The following is a 13147-nucleotide window of genomic DNA, read 5'->3' as shown; positions in this document are numbered from 1 at the left end:
TCCTGAGAGAGGACAAGAGGTTCCTGTTCCATTGACCCACTGCCACTCCCCCGGGGCAACATATCAGCATCCCCACCATTCTGCTGGAGCACCACCATGCTGCACCACCGTGAGATCCCCGGTGGACTATGGTGGAACCAGCGACGATTTCAGCAGTCAGAGCTTGCATGGCATCCAGCTGAGACTGCATGAGAGCAGTCTGAGCTTCAATGCCAGCAACCATTGTCTCTATTACAGCACTAAGAAGTTGCATTTCTTCCGCCAATGCGTCATGAGGTCTGGATCCCTGCGGTCTCTTTGGGAGTCCACCATCGTCTGCAGACTGGAAACGATGGGCTCCATGGTGTGCGCAGAGCTCTATGCAATGTTGGAAACGGACTCCTCCACGCTCCTTACAATTACTGAGAGGATCTCGGGCACCCTTGCCATTGCACCCATCATCTCGGAATGCATGGCCATCACCCTTCTTGCGTACCGCTCCCCATCGAGGTCCTCATCTGAGTCCTGTGCAGCAGAACTCTCACGTGAACTCGGCTCCTGAGGTACCCTTTCCCCTTGCTGCAGCCTGCTCATCCCTGGTGCTTTACCCAGTGCAGACCCTTCTTCTAAGCTTGCCTTTAATGATCAAGTAGTGCCAGTCTCTGAGCTGGTGCCTATGGGTGAGAGATGCAGTGGTTTGCTCCTCCTCCTCTGCTCCTTCCTCACTCTCAGTGGGAGGCTCAGGGATAGACTGCTCATCTGGTTGCTAATTATGAAAGCACAAAGACATAAAGACTTGTATTAAGGTGAGGGCAGGGGGGCAGGAATGGAACAACAAATGCAGACAGTATCAGGAGCTTTAAAGTGATAAAGGCTTCTGGTGTGAGGGGGAAGTGGGATGAGTCACAGCAATCACTCCTCCAGGTCTGAGAGCGGCTGGAGCTGAGCATCACCCCTGCCTGTCCCCAACTACTCCCTACTGTTGTGTGAAATCTTGGTCTGCAAAAGAAATGAATGTGTGTGATTCAGAGACCAGCTAAGTGTGTGGGAGATATGCCTGCCATTGTTGAAAAGTTGTGATTGTAGGCAAGGAGTGAGATGTGGATTTGAGTTTGAGTAGGTGGAGATGTTTGGTGGGTGAATGGTGAGGGTGTGATGTTTTGCATAGTGCGCACGGACAGAGGTTCAGATGCTGGTATGTAGGACGTGTTGAAGCATGTTCTCATCTTGACCACCCAACTGAGGGCATTGAATTTTTTTCTAACACTGTCAGGCTGCATTGCACCATACTACTGGCTGACACCTCCTATGCCATCTCCCTCCACATTGCTCTGAAGATCTGGGGCAATGGCCTTCTTCCACTAGCCAGAAATAGCTCTTGCCTCCTTTGCTCCACTGCAGCCACCAATGCCTTCAATGTGAAATCTGTGAAGCAATGAGCTCTCTCCCTGAGATTGGAATCAGTCATTGCCATCAGGGGATTCACTTCCTGGCAGGTCGCCTTCAGATTCAAGAATGCTGAAAATGAGCAGCTGCACAATGATACAACTTCCCCTTTAAGTGCTTTAATGAGCCAGTGTGAAGGATGGAAGGATCCTTGCTGATGTATTGCACCTGAAATTCGTTAGCGCTCTGGTGGTAGTGCCCCTGTAGTGCCCCACTGGTGTCATTAGCATTTGACTTAGTACCCCCCTTCCTTCCTGGGGCGCTAAAGCCCAATTTCGTAGAAGTTCAGAATCATTAGCGCCTGGCGCTAAATTTTTAAAATTTCAAAAGTTAACGCCCTGCTACTGAATTTCTCCCCAATTCAGTTCTGCACCACCAGGGAATGGATGCAGATTCATTCTTCTTCATTCTTTCTCTCCTAAGCCCAGACTACTCAGCTGTTTATCACTATCAAGTTAAAACAAGATGGAATGGTCAGTTTCTCAGGCATTAGGCAGAGGGAATAATGGCAGAGACCAACTTGTCCATGATATATAATTCCGATGGGCGAGGATCAAGCAGAAGAAGCTTTGCTTGAAACCAGAACAAGTGTTATTATCATATTTGACAGGAAAATGGTTCAGACACCTACTGTGTCTTTTTGCACCCTTAGTTGCCTGTTGTATTGCAACCAAAATCAATGGCAATTGTAACCGGGTATCCTGAGTAGCTGCATGCTGAAAACCACAGGTCGGTTAACCTAAAAGTCTGATAAGAAAGTAGCTTTAGCAGCTTTTCATAATGGTTTTTTGCTGTTTTTCTCCTGTCGCTTATATTCTTATAGACCTTTGTGCCAATTGTTCAAATTCTTTTCACTTGGACTATCAAGGCAACCTGAAAGATGGTAAGGCTTTCAGCACTCAATTCCATTCAACCCTCAAATTTAGGAATCAGTGGCGCTCTCTGACGAGACCAAATTAGTTACAGGATTATTCTGTTACCATCTCTCACTGTATCATTCATTATTCAGGATAACTTACGATGGGCTAACATTTTTAGACAGAGAAGATTTTTGTTCGGTGTACATGCCCTGCCACTTTTAAAAAAGACAGGCTAAGTCAAATCTAAAAATATTCTAACAGAAAATGCTGAAAACATTCAGTGGGTCAAACAGCATCTGTGGAGAGAGAAATAGAGTAAACATTTCAGGTCGCTGATAGAATTATGACAAAGTCATAGATCTGAAATGTTAACCCTATGTTTCTCTTTCCACAAATGCTGCTTGCCCCACTGAGCGTTCCAATAGCATTTTCTGGTTTTTTGTTTTAGAAACATAGAAACATAGAAAATAGGTGCAGGAGTAGGCCATTCGGCGCTTCGAGCCGGGACCACCATTCGATAAGATCATGGCTGATCATTCACTCAGTACACCTTTCCTGTTTTCTTTCCATACCCCTTGATCCCTTTAGCCATAAGGGCCGTATCTAACTCCCTCTTGAATATATCCAATGAACTGGTATCAACAACTCTCTGCGGCAGGGAATTCCACAAGTTAGCAACTCTCTGAGTGAAGAGGTTTCTCCTCATCTCAGTCCTAAATGGCCTACCCCTTATCCTAAGACAGTGTTCCCTGGTTCTGGACTTCCCCAACATCGGGAACAATCTACCCGCATCTAACCTGTCCCGTCCCGTCAGAATCCTATATGTTTCTATGAGATCCCCTCTCATTCTTCTAAACTCCAATGTATAAAGGCCCAGTTGATCCAATCTCTCCTCATATGTCAGTCCGGCCATCCTGGGAATCAGTCTGGTGAACCTTCGCTGCACTCCCTCAATCGCAAGAACGTCCTTCCTCAGATTAGGAGACCAAAATTGAACACAATATTCCAGGTGAGGCCTCACCAAGGCCCTGTACAACTCCCTGCCCCTATACTCAAATCCCCTAGCTATGAAGGCCAACAAACCATTTGCCTTCTTTACTGCCTGCTGCATCTGTATGCCAACTTTCAATGATTGATGAACCATGACACCCAGGTCTCATTGCACCTCCCCTTTTCGTAATCTGCCACCATTCAGATAATATTCTGTCTTCGCGTTTTTGCCCCCAAAGTGGATAAACTCACATTTCTCCACATTATACTGCATCTACCATGCATTTGCCCACTCACCTAACCTGTTTAAGTCACTCTGCAACCTCTTAGCATCCCCCTCACAGCTCACACTGCCACCCAATTTAGTGTCATCTGCAAACTTGGAGATATTACACTCAATTCCTTCATCCAAATCATTGATGTATATTGTAAAGAGCTGGGGTCCCAGCACTGAGCTCTGCGGCATTCCACTAGTCACTGCCTGCCATTCTGAAAAGGACCCGTTTATCCTGACTCTCTGCTTCCTGTCTGCCAACCAGTTCTCTATCTACATCATATATTACCCCCAATACCATGTGCTTTGATTTTGCACACCAATCTCTTGTGTGGGACCTTGTCAAAAGCCTTTTGAAAGTCCAAATACACCACATCCACAGGTTTTCCCTTGTCCACTCTACTAGTTACATCCTCAAAAAATTCCAGAAGATTTGTCAAGCATGATTTTCCCTTCATAAAGCCATGTTGACTTGGACCGATCCTGTCACTGCTTTCCAAATGCGCTGCTATTCCATCCTTAATAATTGATTCCAACACTTTCCCCACTACTGATGTCAGGCTAACTGGTCTATAATTACCCGTTTTCTCTCGCCCTCCCTTTTTAAAAAGTAGTGTTGCATTAGCTACCCTCCAGTCCATAGGAACTAATCCCGAGTCGATAGACTGTTGGAAAATGATCACCAATGCATCCACTATTTTTAGGGCCACTTCCTTAAGTACTCTGCGATGCAGACTATCAGGCCCCCGGGATTTATCGGCCTTCAATTCCATCAATTTCCCTAACACAATTTCCCGCCTAATAAGGATATCCATCAGTTCCTCCTTCTCCCTGGACCCTCGGTCCCCTAGTATTTTCGGAAGATTATTTGTGTCTTCCTTCGTGAAGACAGAACCAAAGTATTTGTTCAATTGGTCTGCCATTTCTTTGTTCCCCATTATAAATTCACCTGAGTCTGACTACATTTGTCTTCACTAATCTTTTTCTCTTCACATATCTGTCGAAGCTTTTGCAGTCAGTTTTTATGTTCCCAAGCTTCTTCGAGCACTCTATTTTCGCCCTCTTAATTAAACCCTTTGTCCTCCTCTGCTGAATTCTAAATTCCTCCCAGTCCTCAGGTTTGCTGCTTTTTCTGGCCAATTTATATGCCTCTTTCTTGGCTTTAACACTATCCTTAATTTCCCTTGTTAGCCACGGTTGAGCCACCTTCCCCGTTTTATTTTTACTCCAGACAGGGATGTACAATTGCTGAAGTTCATCCATGTGATCTTTAAATGTTTGCCATTGCCTATCCACCATCAACCCTTTAAGTATCATTTGTCAGTCTATTCTAGCCAATTCACGCCTCAAACCATCGAAGTTAACTTTCCTTAAGTTCAGGACCCTAGTTTCTGAATTAACTGTGTCACTCTCCATCCAAATAAAGAATTCTACCATAAAATGATCACTCTTCCCCAAGGGGCCTCGCACAACAAGATTGCTAATTCGTCCTTTCTCATTACACATCACCCAGTCTAGGATGGCCATCTCCCTGGTTGGTTCCTCGACATATTAGTATAAAATACCATCCCTAATACACTCCAAGAAATCCTTGACCCTTGCATCAGGGAGGCAAGATACCATCCTGGAGTCTCGGTTGCGGCCGCAGAAACGTCTATCTATTCCCCTTACAATAGAATCCCCTATCACTATAGCTCCCCCACTCTTTTTCCTGCCCTCCTGTGCAGCAGAGCCACCCGCAGTGCCATGAACTTGGCTGCTGCTGCCTTCCCCTGATGAGTCATCCCCTTCAACAGTACCCAAAGTGGTGTATCTGGTTTGCAGGGGAATGACTGCAGGAGGCCCCTGCACTGCCTTCCTTACACTGCTCTTCCTGTTGGTCATCCCTTCCCTATCTGCCTGAGTAACCTTTTCCTGCGGTAAGACCAACTCACTAAACATGCTATTCACGTCATTCTCAGCATCGTGCATGCTCCAGAGTGAATTCACCCGCAGCTCAAGTGCCGCAATGCGGTCTGACAGGTGCTGCAGCCGGATACACTTCCCACACATGTAGTCGTCAGGGACACCGGAAGCGTCCCTGACTTCCCACAAAGTACAGGAGGACCATAACACGTGTCCGAGCTGTCCTGCCATGACTTAACCCCGAGATAAACTTAAATTGGCAACAACAATGCTAAAGGTTACTTACTGATACAGAAAAGAAAAAGAAAAACTACTTACCAATCACCAGCCAATCACTTACCCCCTTGGCTATGACATCACCTTTCGATTTCTTTCTACTTTTTTGCCTTCTCACCCTGCTGCTGCTCCGCCTCTCCAACTGCTGCCAATCCTCGGACTCCCGCTGTGCCTTTTTATGGTTTTAAAATGCCAGCATCTGTAGTATTTTACATTTGTTTTATTCCAAAATATTCTAAATTTAACAACATGTAATTTTTTTCACAAAGAATGATACAATGTAGTTCAATTCAGCTTGGAGCTTACTCCCATTGTCCAGCGATGAAGACTGTGAATTGTTTGCCAAGTGCACTCAATGGCAATTGAATAAATCTGACTTTTCAACCTTTGGCTGGACCTTCAGTTGCCCATTAAAATCAGATTGAACTCAATTTTGATTCTGGACCAATGTGTTCACATACTGCATGCTCCTGAATGCCATACCCACAAGGTTTTCAAGAATAGCACATTACTGTTAATACCATAGCAGTTGCTCAGTTTGCTGGATGGCTGTCCGCGTTAAGTGATCTTTTTGGATGGCATTCTCTCACATTCCCCTTTAATTCATTTAAAACCAGAATTGATTGTTTCACTTTTTGACACGATCAAAAACCGCAGCATGAATCTTAAAAGCTGCCTGCTCAGCCGTAATTGAAAGCAAGTGTCAGGAATCAATAATTGAACTGAAAGGGTAAGTGCTTATATATTCTTGATTGCCAACCCACACAAGCTGTTATCTGACTGGAGCAAGAGAAAGACTCAATTTGACAATTAAATTACATGGCTTTGCTCCACAATTATGGGATTGATGTTTATTTCAAAATAGGCATTGTTCTATATTGGCAACATAGTCACAAGCCTGATTACTCTTTAATACAAGGTTCTGGATTACAATTTCTGTAAAATGCAGCACTGCCCATTCATCTCTACCAGCTACGAGCCCTTAAAAACAATCAATGTTGCCATCCCATCAAGTAACACCAGCTATTTGGAAGCTGAAGGCTCCTTCAACCTATTATTACGTTCCTGTGGTCTTTCTTCACCAGTGCTCACATTTCTTTAAGAAGATCTGCCCATTTCTATCATACAACTGCAGTATTTCTAAACGACTTCAGGGTTCAGGGATAACAATAGTGCAGGCATTTAGTTACTGCACTTAAGATCCACAGTTTAACATTCTGTTGAAGTATTTCCCAGGAATCAATGCCATGATTATTATCCACATGCACCACAGATCTTCATAATGGGCCTGTCAGCAAGGAGTCAAGACTAATCAAAAGAATCTCATTACAGTGGTATGCGCTGACGCCTAAAATACTATAATCTGAACATTACTAGGGTATAGTAATGTGCGATTATTATATTAGCATGACACTGATATGAGAACTGATTTTCTTTTTTAAGTTATTTCTATGCATATTATTCTATTTTCTATAGTTTGTATGATTAAACACAATTTTACCGGTGTTGCGAGTGCAAGTTTGGAGGTGAGCTAGCTGTCAAAATGGCAGTGATTGACAGCGGGGTGGAAGTTCGGTTTTAGCCCACCTCCATGTCAATTTCCCAAGTGCCGGGTCTCCCCGCGGTTCACAGACCTGACACAAAGCGGCGGGCGAGCCAATTCAAATCGTTAACAGCTTGTTTAAAGGTATTTAAAATGCATTTTAGCAGGTACCTTACCATTTTTCCAGCTTTTTTACGAGGTTCCTGGTGCTCAAAGATCAAGTAAGTGTGTCGGGTTCTCAATGACAATTGCTGTGTTGATAGCTGCAAAAGTGGTATAAAAGCTACCATTTCACAGCTATTCACTTTCCAATCTTAGAAATAGGAGCCTTCAGGATTTAGAATACAGTTTTCAGCTTTATAGAGGTTTGAAGTGTTTGGACTGAACACTCTATCCAGTGTCACCTCCTTGGAGCAACCTCTCTCACCATTGACAGATCGCTTGTGTCATCTCAACTTCAGCTGCCATCTATTACATCAGCATCAATACCCTTGAAAAAATCTCACTTTGGTCCTCAGAATCCCACCACGATCAGCCCCAACACCAATATCACCAGGCACACCAACATCACCAGGCACACCAGTAGCACTATCAATACCACCAACCTTCTCTGCAATCACGTGATGCTGCACAGGACACAGAGCATCAGCACCTGACCACATTACTGCCCAGGAGGCCAGTGAAGGCCTCATTGTGGCCAAATTGACTTCACTTGACACTGTACATCCTGGCTGCCACATGATGCGCCAGGTTGGCACCACCCCATACCTACACCATAAAGCATCCCTACAATGCCCAAGTTATTCCTTTTACACTCATCACAATTAGTGGGGGGGGGGATAACATTATGCCTCACCATTCACTGCAACTCACTAAGTCACTTTCAAAGGTGCACATATTGTCCAAGAAGGCAATGTGTTGAAAATAAAGATTAAAATATTTGACAACACATCAACATAAACTTTACATGAACATTGGCTAAAAGACCTAATTGCCTACCCTTGTGTGTTGTTAGGTGATTTGATTGGACAAGGATAAGGTTGAGTATGAGGAGTGGCTAGTGAGATGGGGATGTGATAATGTAGGTAGAGAGAGAGGGATGGGTGGAGGTGCAAAGTGAGTTGGTGTGAGTAAAGATATATAGGAGTAGGGTAGGGAAGGCAAAGTAATGAGGATGTGATGAGTGGCACAGCAGGATGAGGTTGAGTGTGGCTTTGTAGTAACTGAGGTACTGAGATCATTGAAAGGTTAGCGCCACTGCTGCCAGTTCCTCCTGATGACATCCTGCTTGTATCCTCCTATGCAATGTGCAACAAGGCTGTGTTGGTGTCCTGGGGAGGTATCTTCTGCCCATGGGAAGCGAAGAGAACCTCTCTGCATGCTGTGACTCCCTCCATAAGCATATGAAGTGAGCCATGGGAGTGCTTGGGTACAACCGTGCACCTTTGTGCAGTGCTTGTCAGTGTTTGAAGCACCTCAATGCTCAGAACACTGAAAGCACAACTGTCAAAAACCCATGGTCCCTTTAAGGAAATCGGCTGATGAGGAGTCATTAAATTACATCATCAGACCCGCTTCCTTTTAATTGGCCAGAGAGATTCAATGGACAGTCAATAGTAAACCATAAGATACAGTCAAGTCATGGACGTTTAGTCAGATCCACATGGCCCTTTAGTCATATTGAAATTAAATGCAACCAACATGAGACAATCTGTAATACAGAATACAGTGAAGAGGATTTCTTGTTTGAACTTGCTCTTGGGTCTAGTAAAGGCACACTTCAGTTCCTAGAAAAAGAGGGCTAAATCTGAGAAAAGTATCTGTAGTGAAACCTAAAAATGTAACAATTCCAAAGTGCTTTGTATACAATGATTTACAGTCATTGTTGTTATGTAGGCAAAATGGTAACTTTTTTGCATAATGCAAGATCCCACTAACAACAAGGTGAATTGCCAGTTAATCTATTTCATCTATTTTGGGCATGTTGTTCGATGGATGAACATTGGCCAGGACACTGGAATAACTCCTTGCTATTCTTTCAACAAAAGTGTCACGGGGCCTTTAAAATCCACCTGAACCACTGGTACAGCCCCTAGGTTTCATGTTTCACCTGAAGAAAGGCATTTCTGATAATGCAGCAACTCCTCGTTCCTTCACTGAAATGTCAGCCTAGATTATGTGCTCAAGTCCTGGAGTGAGTCTTTAATCCACATGTTTCTGATTTGGAGACAAAATTCTATCAATTAACCCCAACCCACTTTGGTGTGCATACATCACAGCATCAAAATTGGTAGAATAGAAACTTAGGATTCAAACATTTAAAAAAGAGAACAGTTTCTAATTACTATTAATTAAGGCAGGTAAGATTAATTCAGGATGGTGAACTGAAATTGATCTTGGGCAACTGCTTAAAAATGTTAATGTTGAGCCACGCTTTTGTATTAAAAGCTAATTTTTTTTTGTCATTTTGACACCACTAAAACTATGGGGGAATTTTAATTCTCTCGAACTGTTGGGTGTGGGAGGGTGGGGTGGAATGGGTATAATTGGCACAGATAAACAGGAGTGGGTGAAATACCCACTACATTCCTGCTAAGCCTGTGGGCTGCTTGACATTCTGCTGCTTCTTGCCAACTATCTGACCGTTTTGGTCAGGAAGTTATCTAGCAGCAAGTTATTGAGGCTTGGCTGCTAAGATCTGCTCTGCCTCCAACTGCCGATCCTTGATGGGCCAGGCATGCACTAGGCCGCTTTACCATCCAGGAGTTAAAAATCCCCTTTTCAGCTCACCCCTAAGATAAGGATGTGGTGAGTGTTAAATTGGGCTCTGTAATGGTTTTTAGGTGTTATATAGTAACCTAATGCATGAAAATGGTGTCTGGCTTCCAATGGGAAGTGTGCTGGATGCCATCTTGGTAAAGAGGTTTCCTAACAACCGCCAGCAGCATGCAGAGCAAGCAGATTATGATGTCAATCAGTGTGCTCCCACAGTTGAACACAACATTAAATGGAATGAAGGATCCAGAGGGTGGTGGGGGATCTGGAACTCACTGCCTGACAGGGTGGTAGATGCAAAAACCCTCAGTACATTTAAAAATACTTGGATATACACTTGAAGTCACTGATGCTCCCATATACAGAGAGACAGGTTAATCTCATTCGTTCTTGTGAGAGACAAGCAGGCGGAGCGAGCACTGGGATTTTCATGGATTGCAAGCTTCCCCATGTTGCAGGATGTCATTGACTGCATGCACATTGCCTTGCGTGTGCTTCATGTGAACTCAACCATTTTCAAGAACTGAAAGGGATTCTACTCCCTCGATGTACAGCAGGTGATTTTTCAGTATCCTGGCAGTAGTCATGATTCCTTAATTTTGCAGCGGTTCTCGGTGCCACCTGTATATGACCCACCGTGGCAAATGAAAGGCTGGCTACTGGGCGACAAAAGATGTCCACTTATAACATAGCTCATGACTCCGGTCCGGAACCCAAGCACAGGTACACAGCAGGTCTACGTTGAGAGCCATGCTGGCACAGGGAACATTATAGAGCACACCATCGGCATCCTCAACCAGTGCTCGCACTGCCTGGACCACTCTGGAGGAGCCTTGGAGTACTCAGCTGAACGAGTATCAAGATTTGTGGTAGTATGCTGCATGCTGCACAAACTGGCCATTATAGGGATCAGCCCATGGCACCTCCTATCAGGCGAGAAGCTGAGGAGCAGCAGCATGATGAAAAGGAAGTGGAAGAGGAGGAAGTGCAACAGGAAGTGGAGGAAGACCAAGAGGAAAGGAGGCTACAATGTAGACAAAATCAAAATACTGCGGAAGCTGGAATCTGAAATAAAAACAGAACATGCTGGAAATCTCAGCAGGTCAGGCAGCATCTGTGGAGAGAAACAAAGTTAACATTTCAGGTCGATGACCCTTCATCAATATAGACAACCCCTTTCTGCTCGGCTCTATGTGATCAAATAATTGATGACTAATATCAGTAACCTCAACCACACCTCCACATTCACCAACAGTCCCATGCTTCTTATCTTTCCTCTGTCAAAGACCATCACATCATAATCTTTCCAATAAAACAAAAATTAAAACCATCAGAAAAGGCACATTGCAATCCAATCTCTGCAAAAATCCCATCCTGCTAGTGGTGCAGTTGGTAGCATATGCCATTTGAAGTGAACTCATACACCTTGACAACTCATGCCAGATCATTAAACCTCTTCCTATACTGCATCTGTGTTCTTGGAGCAACAATTCAGGCATTGTCCTTGTAATAGAGCTCCACCTAGTGGACTACTGAGGTAATGCAACTACTGATGTATTAACAATAAAAGGTCATGTGATAGCTTCTGTCAAGGAGTCATCTTGTGTGTGTGTGTGTGTGTGGTTAAGTAGCTGTATAAAGATATCACAGTTGGCCATGGGGATAGGATATTTGAATTCCCTCACTAATATTTTTGTTGGTGAATAATCCTGCCCACTGACGGAGAGACTTTGAGGGGTTCTTTGTTTTGCAGAACAGCTAAAAATCCAAGGTAAATTTCAAGCACACTTGGCTGAACTGTTGACATTGCCAGAGTCCAGATTGCCATGCCTATGGGAATAATAGGGCGCTTGGGTGAGTTCCATCACAACCGAGACACTTTTGGAGTGTATGTGGAGTGGCTAGAAATATTTTTCACCGTGAATAGTATCGTCGAAGTCCCCAATGGTGAAAACCATAATCAGGTGGTTTTAGAAAGGAAACAGGCTATTTTCTTGACTGAAGCAGGCCCCAAGGTGTATGAAATCCTGAAAAATGTGCTTGTTCCCATCAAGCCAAAGGACACACCACTGATGGAGATTCTAACCAAGTTATAATAGCACTACAATCCTGAGCCCCGGAAATTACTGAAAGTTATCATTTTGGATCACAAAATCAAATGAAATGATGAGGGTATCAATGAGTATATTGTAGCTTTAAAGAATATATCCTTACACTGTCATTTTGGAAACTTTCAGGACCGAGCATTACATGACTGTTTTGTTTGTTGGTTGAAAAATCAAGCAATCAGAAGGAAATTGTTGACAATCCCTAACTTGACTTTGGATTTAGCTTGTCAGACAGTTATGTCAATGGGTATGGCTGACCAATACTGAGAATTAATGCCATTTCCAATCATCAGACAACCGAGGTGAATCGCCTGCAGGCTAAAAGTAAAAGGCAATTGAGCCCCAAGGCCTCAGCAACTGGCCAAGATAACAGTGAATTGAAGTTGTGTTATCGATGCCTGTGACAACACATTGCTCAAAGCTGTCCATATGTGAAGTTTGAGTGTTTCTGCTGCAAAAAAAACTGGGCATCTTGCGAAGGAATGCCGACTGAAGGGTAAACCGATTTTCAATGCTGGAAGTAAAAATCGCCAGATACTACATAGCATTGAACAGAATCAACAGGATAAGGAGGTTCTAGAGATGCATGTCAGCAGGTACCTGACAGTGATTCGCGAAGTATTATCATCCCAGTAGATGTTGCAGGAACCAGAATACCCATGGAAATTGACACAGGTGCATCCGTGATTGTATTGGAATCACTATATCTTGACAAGTTGCGTGATTTACGACTGGAGAAATCAAAGATAGAGCGGTGAGGCTACTCAGGAGAGCAAATTCCTGTTGTAGGAAGTATCACCATACCGGTGAAATATAAGAATCAGTTTCAGAGCTTGCCTCTCATAGTAGTGTCAGGACACAAGCCTCCCTTGATAGGTAGAAATTGGTTGGGATCACTGAAGCTGATTGGAATGAGATTTTTCGTGTAGAAACAAAATTTGCATCGAAAGATGACATTATCACGCAGTATCCGAAGGTGTTCTGTGGAACA

The sequence above is a fragment of the Pristiophorus japonicus genome, chromosome 2 (assembly GCF_044704955.1).
Source record: "Pristiophorus japonicus isolate sPriJap1 chromosome 2, sPriJap1.hap1, whole genome shotgun sequence".
Classification (NCBI taxonomy): Eukaryota; Metazoa; Chordata; class Chondrichthyes; family Pristiophoridae; genus Pristiophorus; species Pristiophorus japonicus.
The sequence above is the reverse complement of the archived record's forward strand: the minus strand, read 5'-3'. Positions refer to the sequence as shown.